The sequence below is a fragment of the Pipistrellus hanaki genome (assembly GCF_964339955.1).
Source record: "Pipistrellus hanaki genome assembly, chromosome: 5".
Classification (NCBI taxonomy): Eukaryota; Metazoa; Chordata; class Mammalia; order Chiroptera; family Vespertilionidae; genus Pipistrellus; species Pipistrellus hanaki.
In genome coordinates, this window is record NC_140507.1 from 90,866,707 (window position 1) to 90,877,852 (window position 11,146).

Below are 11,146 nucleotides of genomic sequence, written 5' to 3' on the forward strand. Positions count from 1 at the left end.
GTTAAAATACCCTACTAGGACTATATTACTGCCACTCTCTCTCTTTATGTCCATCAAGATTTGCTTTACATATTTAGGTGCTCCTAGGTTGGGTGTAAAAATGTTTACAAAGGTTATACCATCTTGTAGGATTGCTCCCTTAATGATTACTATAGCCTTTGTTGTTGTTTTTGGTTTTGTTTGTTTGTTTTGTTTTTAAATATATTTAATTGATTTATTTACAGAGAGGAAGAGAGAGGGATAGAGAGTTAGAAACATCGATGACAGAGGGACATTGATCAGCTGCCTCTTGCACAACACTTACTGGGGATGTGCCTGCAACCAAGGTACATGCCCTTGACCGGAATCGAACCCGGGCCCTTTCAGTCCGCTGGCCGATGCTCTATCCACTGAGCCAAACCGGTTTCAGCTATAGCCTTTGTTTTAAAGTCCTTTTTGTTAGATGTAAGTATTGTTATCACAGCATTTTTTTTTTCATTTCATTTGCATGAAATATTGTTTACCACCCCTTTACTTTTAGTCTGTGTGAACCTTTCATTCTGAGATGTGTCTCTTGAAGACGGTATTCATTGGTTTTATTTCCTTGTATATTCAGTTACCTATGGAGCATTTATGCCATTTACATTTAAAGTGATTATTGATAGGTACATATTTATTGCCACTGTATTCTTTTAACTATGTTCCTCCTTCTCCTCCTCCTCCTTCCTTTTCTCCCTCTTCTTCTTCAATCCTTTAACAATTCTTATAATACTGTTTTGGGGTGTTTTTTTTTTTTTTATAACAAACTTCTTTCATTTTTTCTTATGTGAGAAGCTCTTTACTTCTTCAATTTATTATTATTTTTATTATTATTATTAATCATCACCTGAAGATATTTTTTACATTGATTTTTAAAGATTGGAAGGGAGGGAGATACAGAGAAACATTGATATACAAAAAACACATTAGTCAGTTGTCTCCCATGTACACCCTGACCAGGGCCAGAATCAAACCTGCCACCAAGGTACATGCCCTTGACCAGGAATTAAACCCAAGAAACTTTTGGGTGCTGGTCAATGCTCTGACCACTTAGCAATACTAGCCACTACAAAGAAAGAGAATTAGAAGCCAATACCCCTGATGAACATAAGTGCTGACATCCTCAACTAGCCCTATGTTCATAGCAGCACAATTTACAATGGCTAAGATCTGGAAACAGTCCAAATGACCATTAGTAGATGAGTGGATAAAAAAGCTGTGTTACATTTACACCAAGAGATACTATGCCACAGTAAGAAAGGATCTCTTACCCTTTGAGACAGCATGGATGGACCTGGATATTATTATGCTAAGCAAAATGAGCCAGTCAGAGAAAGATGTATCACAGGATCTCAATCGGATGTGGGATCAAATGAAGAAAATAAACTGAAGAACAAAACTGATCCAGAGACATAGAAGCATGGAACAGACTGACAAATCTCAGAGGGAAGGCGGGAGTGGGGAGGGTGGAAAGATTAACCGGGGAAACCATATAAATATATGCATAGCCCATGGATACTGACAATGGTGTGGTGAAGGCCTGGGAGGGGTGGATGGGGATAGAAGGGGTCAGTGGGGTGGGGGGGGGGTGGGGGGAAGAAGAGGACATCTGTAATACTTTCAACAATAAAGATAATTTTGTAAAAAAATATATATAATCTCTCTCTTTTTCTTAATCCTCACCAAGGACATGTTTTTTTGTTGATTCTAAAGAGAAACAAATGGCGAGGGAGGAAGAGGGAGACAGAGAAACATTGATGTGAGAGAGATAAATTAATCAGTTGCCTTCCATATGCTCTCCAACCTACAACGTGGGTTTATGCCCTGACTGGGAATTGAACCCATGACCCTTTGGTGCACAGAACAACGCTCTAATCAAGTGAGCCATACCAGCCAGGGCAAGATTTTCTCTTTGTCTTTAACCTTTGCCTTTTTAATTATGATGTGTCTTGATTGGGCTTTTTTTGTTTCATATTATTTGGGGACTCTGCACTTCCTGAACTTGTGTGTCTTTTTGTGGTTAGGAAAGTTTTCTGTCATTATTTCTTCAAGTAAATTCTCAATTCCTTGTTCTCTCTCTTTCCCTTCAGGTATTCCTATTATGGAGATGTTGGTACATTTCATGTTGCACCCAAAGTCCCATTAACTATCCTCATTTTAAAAAAATTTTATTTTGCCATTCTCGGTGTTTTCTGCTACCTTGTCTTCCAAATCATTGATTCAGTCCTCTGCTTCATCCAAACTACTGTTTATTTCTTCTCGTGTATTCTTTACTTTGGATATTGTATTCATCATTTCTGATCAGATCTTCTTACTGGTTTCTATGTCCTTTTTTGTGCTCTTGAAGTCCTCAATAAGTTCCCTGAGCATCCTTATAACCATTCTTTTGGACTCTATCTCTGCTTGCCTCCATTTCACTTAGCTCTTTTTCTGAAGCCTTCTCCTGTTCTTTCTTTTGAGGCACGTTTCTCCCCATTTTGGCTGCCTCTTTCTGTAGGTAGATCTGCTGTGGCTCCTCGTCTTCGTAGTATGTGTCCTGCGGGAACCTGTTGTGTAGTCTACTTGATCCCCTGAGTTGAGTGTTTCACAAAAGTCCCTTGTAGGGATTATGTGGGCCCTCCTCTTGTAATTGAGACTTGATTGCTATTGGCCCATTCATGGGTGGACTCCACCCTCAGCCTGGCTGGATAGGAGGATCAACCCTGACCACAGTGTGTGAGCTGCTGGGCAGTGCTGATCACACAGAGTGGTATTCTCCTCGGCCGGGTCTGATGCCTGCCAAGATCTTCCTTCGGATATCCCACTTGCAAAGCTGACTGGATCCTGCTCTGATACTGTCTGAATCTGGCCACTGGATGTATGGTTCTGGGCCATGTGGGAGGGATTGAGGGACTGTTGCTCAGGGACTGGCCCTGAGCAACCTGTTTGGACCAACAAAGGGACCTACAGTTTGTGGCTACCTCTGCTGGGGTGCGTGTGGTAGAACCCAGCAGTAAGGCTGGCTTTTTTAGCACCAGGCCCGGGGACAGGTCAGCAAAAGTCCCAACGCACCCTGAGGTCCGCCTCCACCTGCCTCTGCTTGCCGGCTGCCCGTCAGGCTGAATCGCTGAAAGAGCCTCTGGCGCTGCTCCAGTTGCACAAGGCAGGTTCTGTCACCAGGTAGGCGAGTGGTGTTCAAACTCGGTGCCAGTGCTGGGTCTGAGGCCACTCAGCACATGTTCCAGGGTTACCAAGTCTAGCTGCCGCCTTCTGGTGCTCACACACTTTCATGGTGGGGCAGAGTCTAGGGAGTTGGCAGGGTGAGGCCAGCAGAGTTTATCAGGTCCAAAAAGAGCAAGATTTGGCCCCGTGAAGGGAGGGCTCCGCACGGGTCAGGTGTGTGAGGGGACAATGTCTTATTAGATCCACACAATTCAGTCTGTGCCAGTCTGTTCAATCACAGCAGAGGGCAAAGGGGGGGGGGGACCCCAGAGCCACACAGCAAGTCTGTCCTGGTTTCTGCCCAGACCTCAGCAGGAGAGGGCAGGAGTCAGGGGGGTGAGCTCCTGGGTCTCTCCTGCAAGGGAGGTCACACCAGTCAGATTCACTAAAAAGTGGGTGGAATGACCCCCACTTCAAAGCCACACAACTCAGTCACTGGTACCCCTTGAGTCTGCTAGGCCTTCTACGCCCAGGCCCAGGCAGCTGACTCCTCAGCAGGCCTCGCTCTTCAGGTTGGGTATCAGGGAGGCAGAGGATGGCACTGCGTCCCCCCAGGCGATGCTGCATGGAGGGGAGTTCTCCACCCGGAAAGGCAGTGCCTTCTGTGTGGGAGATGGACTCAGCACAGCAATGCTGGCGGCTGTCTCTTCAGCTCCCCTGTAGCCACAAAGCCACTCTCTCCTCAGCAACTCTATTCTCTCCACCCCCTCCACCAGAGCCCAGGTGAGTGGCGGAGAATGATACTTTGTGTACTGGCCCTTTAAGAGGTGCCTGTGGATCTAGCCGACTCCCATCTCTCCCAGGCGGACAAAATCCCCGCTTATTTTCACAGCCAGTGTTAGGTGGGTGCCTCTTCCCAGCTCTGGTGCTTTGGCCTGGGGAGCCCAGCTGGTGATTGAAACCCCATGCTTCACAGGGGGGCCCTTTGCAAGCTGAGATTCTACTCATGGCAAGTTCAAAGGCACAGGACAGCAAGGCTGAGAACGGGAAGCTTGTCATCAGTGGAAAGCCCATCTCCATCTTCCAGGAGTGAGATCCCGCCAACATCAAATGGGGTGATGCTGGTGCTGAATATGTGGTGGAGTCCACTGGTGTCTTCACTGCCAGGGAGAAGGCTGGGCTCACTTGAAGGGCAGAGCCAAGTGGGTCATCGTCTCTGCCCCTTCTGCGGATGCCCCATGTTTGTGATGGGTGTGAACCATGACAAGTATGACAACCCCCTCACGACTGTCAGCAATGCCCCCTGCACCACCAACTGCTTGGCCCCCCGGCCAAGGTCATCCGTGACAACTTAGGCATCATGAAGGGACTCATGACCACCGTCCATGCCATCATGCCTCCCTGGATGGCCCTCTGGGAAGCTGTGGTGTGATGGGCGAGGGGCTGCTTCTGCTGGCCCTGCCAAGGCTGCGGGCACGGTCATCCCTGAGCTGAATGGGAAGCTCACAGGCATGGCCTTCCGTGTCCCCGCCGGTTGTGGATCTGACCTGCCGCCTGGAGAAAGCTGCCAAATATGTGATACCAAGAAGGGAGTGAAGCAGGCATCCTGGGCTACGCTGAGAACCAGCTGTCTCCTGCGACTTTCACAGTGACACCCACTCCTCCACCTCTGATGCTGGGGCTGGCGTTGCCCTCAGTGACCACTTTGTCAAGCTCGTTCCCTGGTCTGACAATGAATTTGGCGACAGCAACAGGGTGGTGGACCGCATGGTCCCCATGGCCTCCAAGCAGTAAGAACCTCTGGACCATCAGCCCCAGCGAGAGGAAGAGAGGCCCTCAGCTGCTGGGGAGTCCCTGCCCCAGATCGATCCCAACACACTGAGAAGCTCCTGACCACCGTTTCCATCCCAGACCCCTTGAAGAAGGGGAGGGGCATAGGGAGCCCTACTCTGCCATGCTCCATCAATAGAGTTCACTGTACCCAGCCAAAATAAATAAATAAATAATAAACAAACAAACAAATAAATAAATTTGAAGATTAGGTAGAAACTCATATATTGCAATTAAATGAATTTCAAAATATGAAAATTCCTTTGTACTTGCATTAAGTTTCAAAAAACTGCTGGAACTGTAGTTCAAGCTCAGAAAATATACCTATGTGTAAAGCAACTGGATGTGACTTGTGATTGAATGAGCCTTAATTGTCATCGAAATGACTTTACCATACTGTAAGTTTCACCTATGAGCACTGTATTGTCTTGTAATTTTAGGTTGAATTTATTGGACATTATCAAGTCTGCATCAAAAGCTAATTTCCAAAGCTATTTACTTAGTGTTCATTAATGGTAGGTTGAAGGCACGTTCTTCTCTGCCAGAAAAGTTTCAATCTCAACCTGAAAAAAATTGCAATAAAAACTTTACCACTGCTAAGCCATTGAACTGCTTTGTGGGAGGGTGAGTTGGACTATTAATACCATCCTTTAGGCATTTTAAATTCAGTACTGACACCACAAACGATCAAAATCTATACAGTATCTATAACATCTGTTGACCTGTCAAGAGCTAAGCTAAACCACTCAACATCATTTGCCTTCTTGTCTAACTGACTTGATATTGCTTCCAGTGTCCTCCACTATTAGAGCACTCTTCACACCAAACAGCTAACAGTTTTAAACAAATGTGTCTTTCCTGGACATATTTTTCCAGCTGCTGTAATTAAAGATGATTTGATTAATTCACCATCAGTAAATGGAGTTCCTTGCTTGACTGACAAATAAACCAGCAGAAAACTTTTAAAAAATAAATTTAAAAAACTTGTAAGTAAACAATTTCAGTCTGGTTACCTCCTTGAATATTTGGTTTGTTTTGTTTTTCAATGTATTTTTATTGATTTCAGAGAGAAAGAGAGAGATAGAAAGATCAATGATGAGAGATAATCATTGATCAGCTGCCTCCTGCACACCCTCTTCCGGGGATCCCAACCGGAATAAAACCCGGAAACCTTCCAGGGCCTCTTTGGATGTTTCCATGCCAATTGTCACACGTGAGCTTCATAAATGCCCCTCGAAAGGCATAGGTGATTAAGTAAAAGGGTGAGCTTGGCTGGCTTCTAGAAACTGCATTCTGATTTAAAATTACCAAAAGGACAAGATATAACAAGTGCTGCCGAGATGTGGAGAAAAGGGAGCCTAAGGCACTGTTGGTGGGACTGTAAAGTGATGCCGGAAAACAGCAGGAAGGTTTATCAAAAAAATAGAAATAGAACTACCACATGATCCAGCAAGACCCATTCCTGGGTATTTAGCTGAAGGAAATGGAAACACTGTCTTGAAGCAATATCTGTACCTTGTTTGCATTGCAGCCTATTCACAACAGCCAGGCTAGGGAAACAACCCAGTGTCAGGGCAGGTAAATAGATAAGGAAAATCTACACTAAGAAAAGAGAAATATGCAAATTAATCATCACTTTGAGACACACACCAGCCAATCAGGAGTGAGTATGCAAATTAACCTGACAAAGATGTCCGTGGCCCTGCCCCCCAGCAGCTCCAGGCCTCTGGGCAGCAGGCATGCAGGCGCTGAGGGGTGGGACACCTGCTATGAGGGGGAGGGTGGGGGCAGAGGGAGCTATAGGAGCTGCGCTCGGCCAGGAGCTAAGACTGAAGGCTCCAGCCAGAGCCAAGGCCTGGGTCCCGGGTGCCGGAGGAACACTGGTGCTGACAGCCAGGGGAAGGAAGGCCTATTGCACAGATCTTTGTGCAACGGGCCTCTAGTATAGTGTATATACAGTGAATTCTTTTCAGCCACAAGAAGGAAATCCCAACAACATGGATGGACAGAGAAAGACCAGTCCTGGATGACGCCATTATTCGAGGAAGCTAACAAACAGAAGGAAGCAGAGCAAAGCCCAGTCCCCAGGTGCGGAGCACAGGCTGCGGGGGCCACAGGCAGCCGAGGGGGCTGGGACACGGTGAAGGTGGTCACAGGAAACACGCCTCCAGCGCTGCCGTGTGGCTCGGCTGGGGGGGGCAGTGTCCCCCACACTGCAGGGCGGCAGGTGTGCCTCCTGGTCAGGGCACACACCTGGCTTTCACATTCCATCCCAGGTCAGGGCTTGTACAGAGGCAACTGATGACTGTTTCTCTCTCACGTTGATCTCTCTCCCCTTCCTCCCTCTCTGAAATCAATAAAAACATATACTCACATGAGGATTAATTTTTTTTAAGGGACCCAAACCTCCAGTTATAAAATAGGCTAGTTCCGGGAGGTAGTGCAGTCATGGGACTATAGGTGACAATGCTGTATTGTAAACTTGAACCTTGCTAAGAGACTGGGTCTGCAAAGCCCTCAACACAAGAGTTTTCAAGAATGCAGCGGAGTAACCTCCTCCCAGAACTAAACTAGAAAAAAAACGAAATCGGGGAACATTCACCCTGAATTACCAAGTGAAGACAAGGAAGGGAGGGCTGGTGAGAGGGCTGGCCCTCACCCAGGGACCCAGCCTGGGCCCCAACCACCTAGCACCCAGCGCAGCCCTGTGGGGACAAAGGACTTTTCTTAAAGGGCCAGAGCACGGGCTCCTTAAACGTAGCCACTCCCCCGGGGCTTTGGGAGGGAGAGAGGAATGGATTGGAGTCTCGGAGGAGAGCCTGGGGTGGGAGGCACTGGGGAGAGGCAGGGAGAGCAGCTGCCAGGCTCCGGTGCTGGGTCATCTCTCCCCGACACCATAGCAACCACTTTCCCGGGGCCCTGGCCCCCACCGCCTCGCTGCAGCCTGGGGAAAGGCGATCACCCCCTCTCCCTGGGACCCAGCTCACCCCGCCCTCAGGAATCCCGCCGGCCCCTCTCTGGAATCCCGCTCACCCCACCCTGCATTTCCATCCCGCTGAGAAGGCAGCGGTGGAGGCCAGGCCTCTGGGTCTGAGCAGACTCAGGGCCTGTCCCCCACTTGCCCGGGAGCCTGACTGTGCTTCTCCCGCAGGGGAGAGCTGATACACTCTCCTGGCTCCCACAGACCCGGGCCTGCCTCCCGGGGGCTCCCCAGGGCCAGGTCAGGGAATACCCCGGGGCAGACTCAGACAGTGGCCCTGGGACAGGGACCACTCCACCAGCCTCCCTGCACCCTCCCACCACGGAAGAGCCCGCGGCCCCATCCCCCCAGGTCCCCCCAAAGCCCTTTCAGTGCCAGCCAGCCGGCCAGCAGGCAGAGGAGGTGGAGGCAGTGAGGTGCCTTGGGCCACTTGCTGGCCTGTCCCTGGGCCCCAGGGTCTTAGAAAGCGGCCTCGGCGTGCCTCCTGGCACGTCCCTGCGCAGCCCAGCCCGCCCGGCAGAGGCAGCCGCACGCTGCGGATTGCTTGAAGCTTCAAACACGTTGCCAAGAGCAAAACGTGGACAACTTCTGGCATTGATTAGCAGCAAAGTGCCTCCCTGGAGGCCCAAAGCTGGCCTACAACGCAGTCCCCTCAGACAACACAAAAGCAGGAGCCAAAGGGAGAGCCCGGACGCTCTCACTCTGCGGAGATACTCAGCTCACCCACCTTTCCTGGCGTTCCTTACTGGTTCTTTCAAATTGCTTTACGATGATCATTTTCTCTCTTTTTTCTTTAACATCTCACGTTTCTCTTTCCTTTTCTTACCCTGCTTTTTTCCTTCTCTTCTTTTTTTACTCATTTTCCTTATCTGCTTTTTTCCTTTTCTTAATATTTTTCTTTCTTGATTTATTTTTTTTGCAATTTTTCTTTTTCTATTACTAATTTGTTTTTCTCTCCCTTCTTTTCATATTTTTATTTCTTCAACTTTTTCCTTTTAATGTTTTTTGTTTGATTATTCTTGTTCCCATTTCTCTTTCCTAATTCTTTTTGTGTGTGTGTGTGTGTGTGTGTGTGTGTGTGTGTGTGTGTGTGTGGTTGTTATTGTTGTTGGGTTCTTTTCTATGTTTTTGTTTCCTTTCTTTTTTTCTTTTGTTCTGTCAGCACTCATACAACAGCCACACTATGTGGTTGGAGTTGAGACTCAGTCAACCAGCCTGAGGAGAGATCCCAGGCCTGAGTGGGACAACAATGATTAAGACTCAGTTACAAGAAGAGGCCCAAATATAAGGTGACCAGGCGTCCCGCTTTTGGCGGGACAGTCCCGATTTTTAACAATTTGTCCCGTGTCCCTCGGCGTTTTAAAAAAGTCCCGATTTTTGGAAAGAATGCACGACAAGCTAGGGAATGGCAGGAGAATGGGAAGGGAATATACGGCTTTTGGCGACCATGTGGCTATTTAGCCAGGATATAAATTTTATACAGATTTTGTTAATTTTATAATGTTAAACTTGAATAATAACAAATAATTGTTGAGAACTGATTATTGAAATATAGTGGCAACCACACTTTGGTAAAAACTGCTGTTTGAATTTTAACCTTGCTATCTGACTTCGACCTTCGATTACTTGCTTAAACAATAGGGTAGTTACAGGAGATTGACTCCCACTGACTCAGTAGCTTGAGGGGTAGAAACTATAGATAACCTTTAGTTCTGCTTTTGTATTATGGGCAAGATAGGGCCACATTCCAATGTCCAGCAGGATGTGACTGGGAGCTAGTCTTTAGAATTTAGTCTTTAGGATTTAGGAACAAAAGGAAAATGCTTGCGGTTTAAACCTTTAAAAGGAATTGCCTACCCCTGAAACAGGGCAGTCGTGTGGAGACCACCTGCGTGTGGTGCTCTCCCGGCTGTCCTGGCCAGTCAATAAATCCTTGCCTGCTTTTTTTAATTAATTAATCAGCCTCCTGTGGTCTTATTTTTGAACCCAGGGTTCGACCTCACAACAATTATCAAGAACTGCTTATCAAAGTTCAAATTGTTGATCAGTTGTTAGAATTTGACCACCATTGTTTGGATTTAATGAACAATGGCATTTTTTGGGATTGGCAACGATGAAAACATTTTGTAAATGTCTCTCAGAGGATACACATCGTACTGCGTGCTAGTAAGCTAGTTAAACAAGTGATGTCATTACAAATCAGCTATTCAGGTAATTTACGTAAGTAATTTATTTATTTATTTATTTCATAAATACATAAATTTTCTTGAATTTAGCAGACAGTACTCGTATTATTTATATTTTATAGTGGCAGCAAAAAGTTTTGGAAGTGACACTTATGACTTACGTTACGGCAAATTCAGAGGAAAAATAATACAAGTTAGTATTGTTATTATCTAGAAAGAAATATAGGATTAAAATTTAAATAATTTTTAAAATATAGTTACTTTATAACAATCAAATTAATTTAATTTATAAACTAACAATAAAATATGTTCATATAATTATTTACCTACTTATTGTGTTTTTAAGCAATATGTATATAATAATTTATAATATCATATAGACCAAATTTTTAATCAAGAACCTCCACCTTCCCACCAGTCAATGGTGTCCCATTTACCAATGTTAAAATCTGGTCACCTTACCCAAATAACCCACACAACCGGGACATTCCTAGAACATCCAACTCAGGAGCTCAAAGAGACTGCACTGCTGGGTCCCACAGGACACGTTCTACATAAGGCTGCCCCGTGAAGAAACGGAATTGTGGACAAAAGGGAACACATGCTAACCTGACAAGCTCAGGGGAGGCCTGCATGACAGTCCTGCAAACTCAGGGACCTAAAGTAACCACAAAGATGGTTTGAAATTAAACTTTAAATGCAGTTATGGTGGGTAGTTACATCCTAGGCCAGTATCTTCACTGACAAAGATCAACTTAGGTCTTTACCCAGCCCATTTGCCTTTTGCCTCTAAGATAACACCTGTGAGATGTCTAGGTAACTTGTAACTTCCTTTTTTCTGGAGCCCCTGGGGCACAACCGGATGTGGTGGGCGCCAGGACAGATACCACAAATTCCTTTATTATCATGCTAATTGTTCCTGCATTCATCTAAGTATGTGTCCATCCTTTTACTTTTTATCTAATCCCAGGAGTTTCCCGCCACTTCGCTT

The 11,146-nt window shown here is 46.3% G+C and overlaps 1 pseudogene across 1 annotated transcript; it reads left to right on the forward strand.

Annotated features, from left to right (window-relative positions):
* The first annotated feature begins 4,158 nt into the window (after positions 1-4,158).
* On the forward strand, positions 4,159-4,953 carry LOC311622627 (glyceraldehyde-3-phosphate dehydrogenase-like; annotated as a pseudogene). Its single transcript has one exon. The product of its transcript is annotated as a glyceraldehyde-3-phosphate dehydrogenase-like (transcript).
* Positions 4,954-11,146: the final 6,193 nt, after the last annotated feature.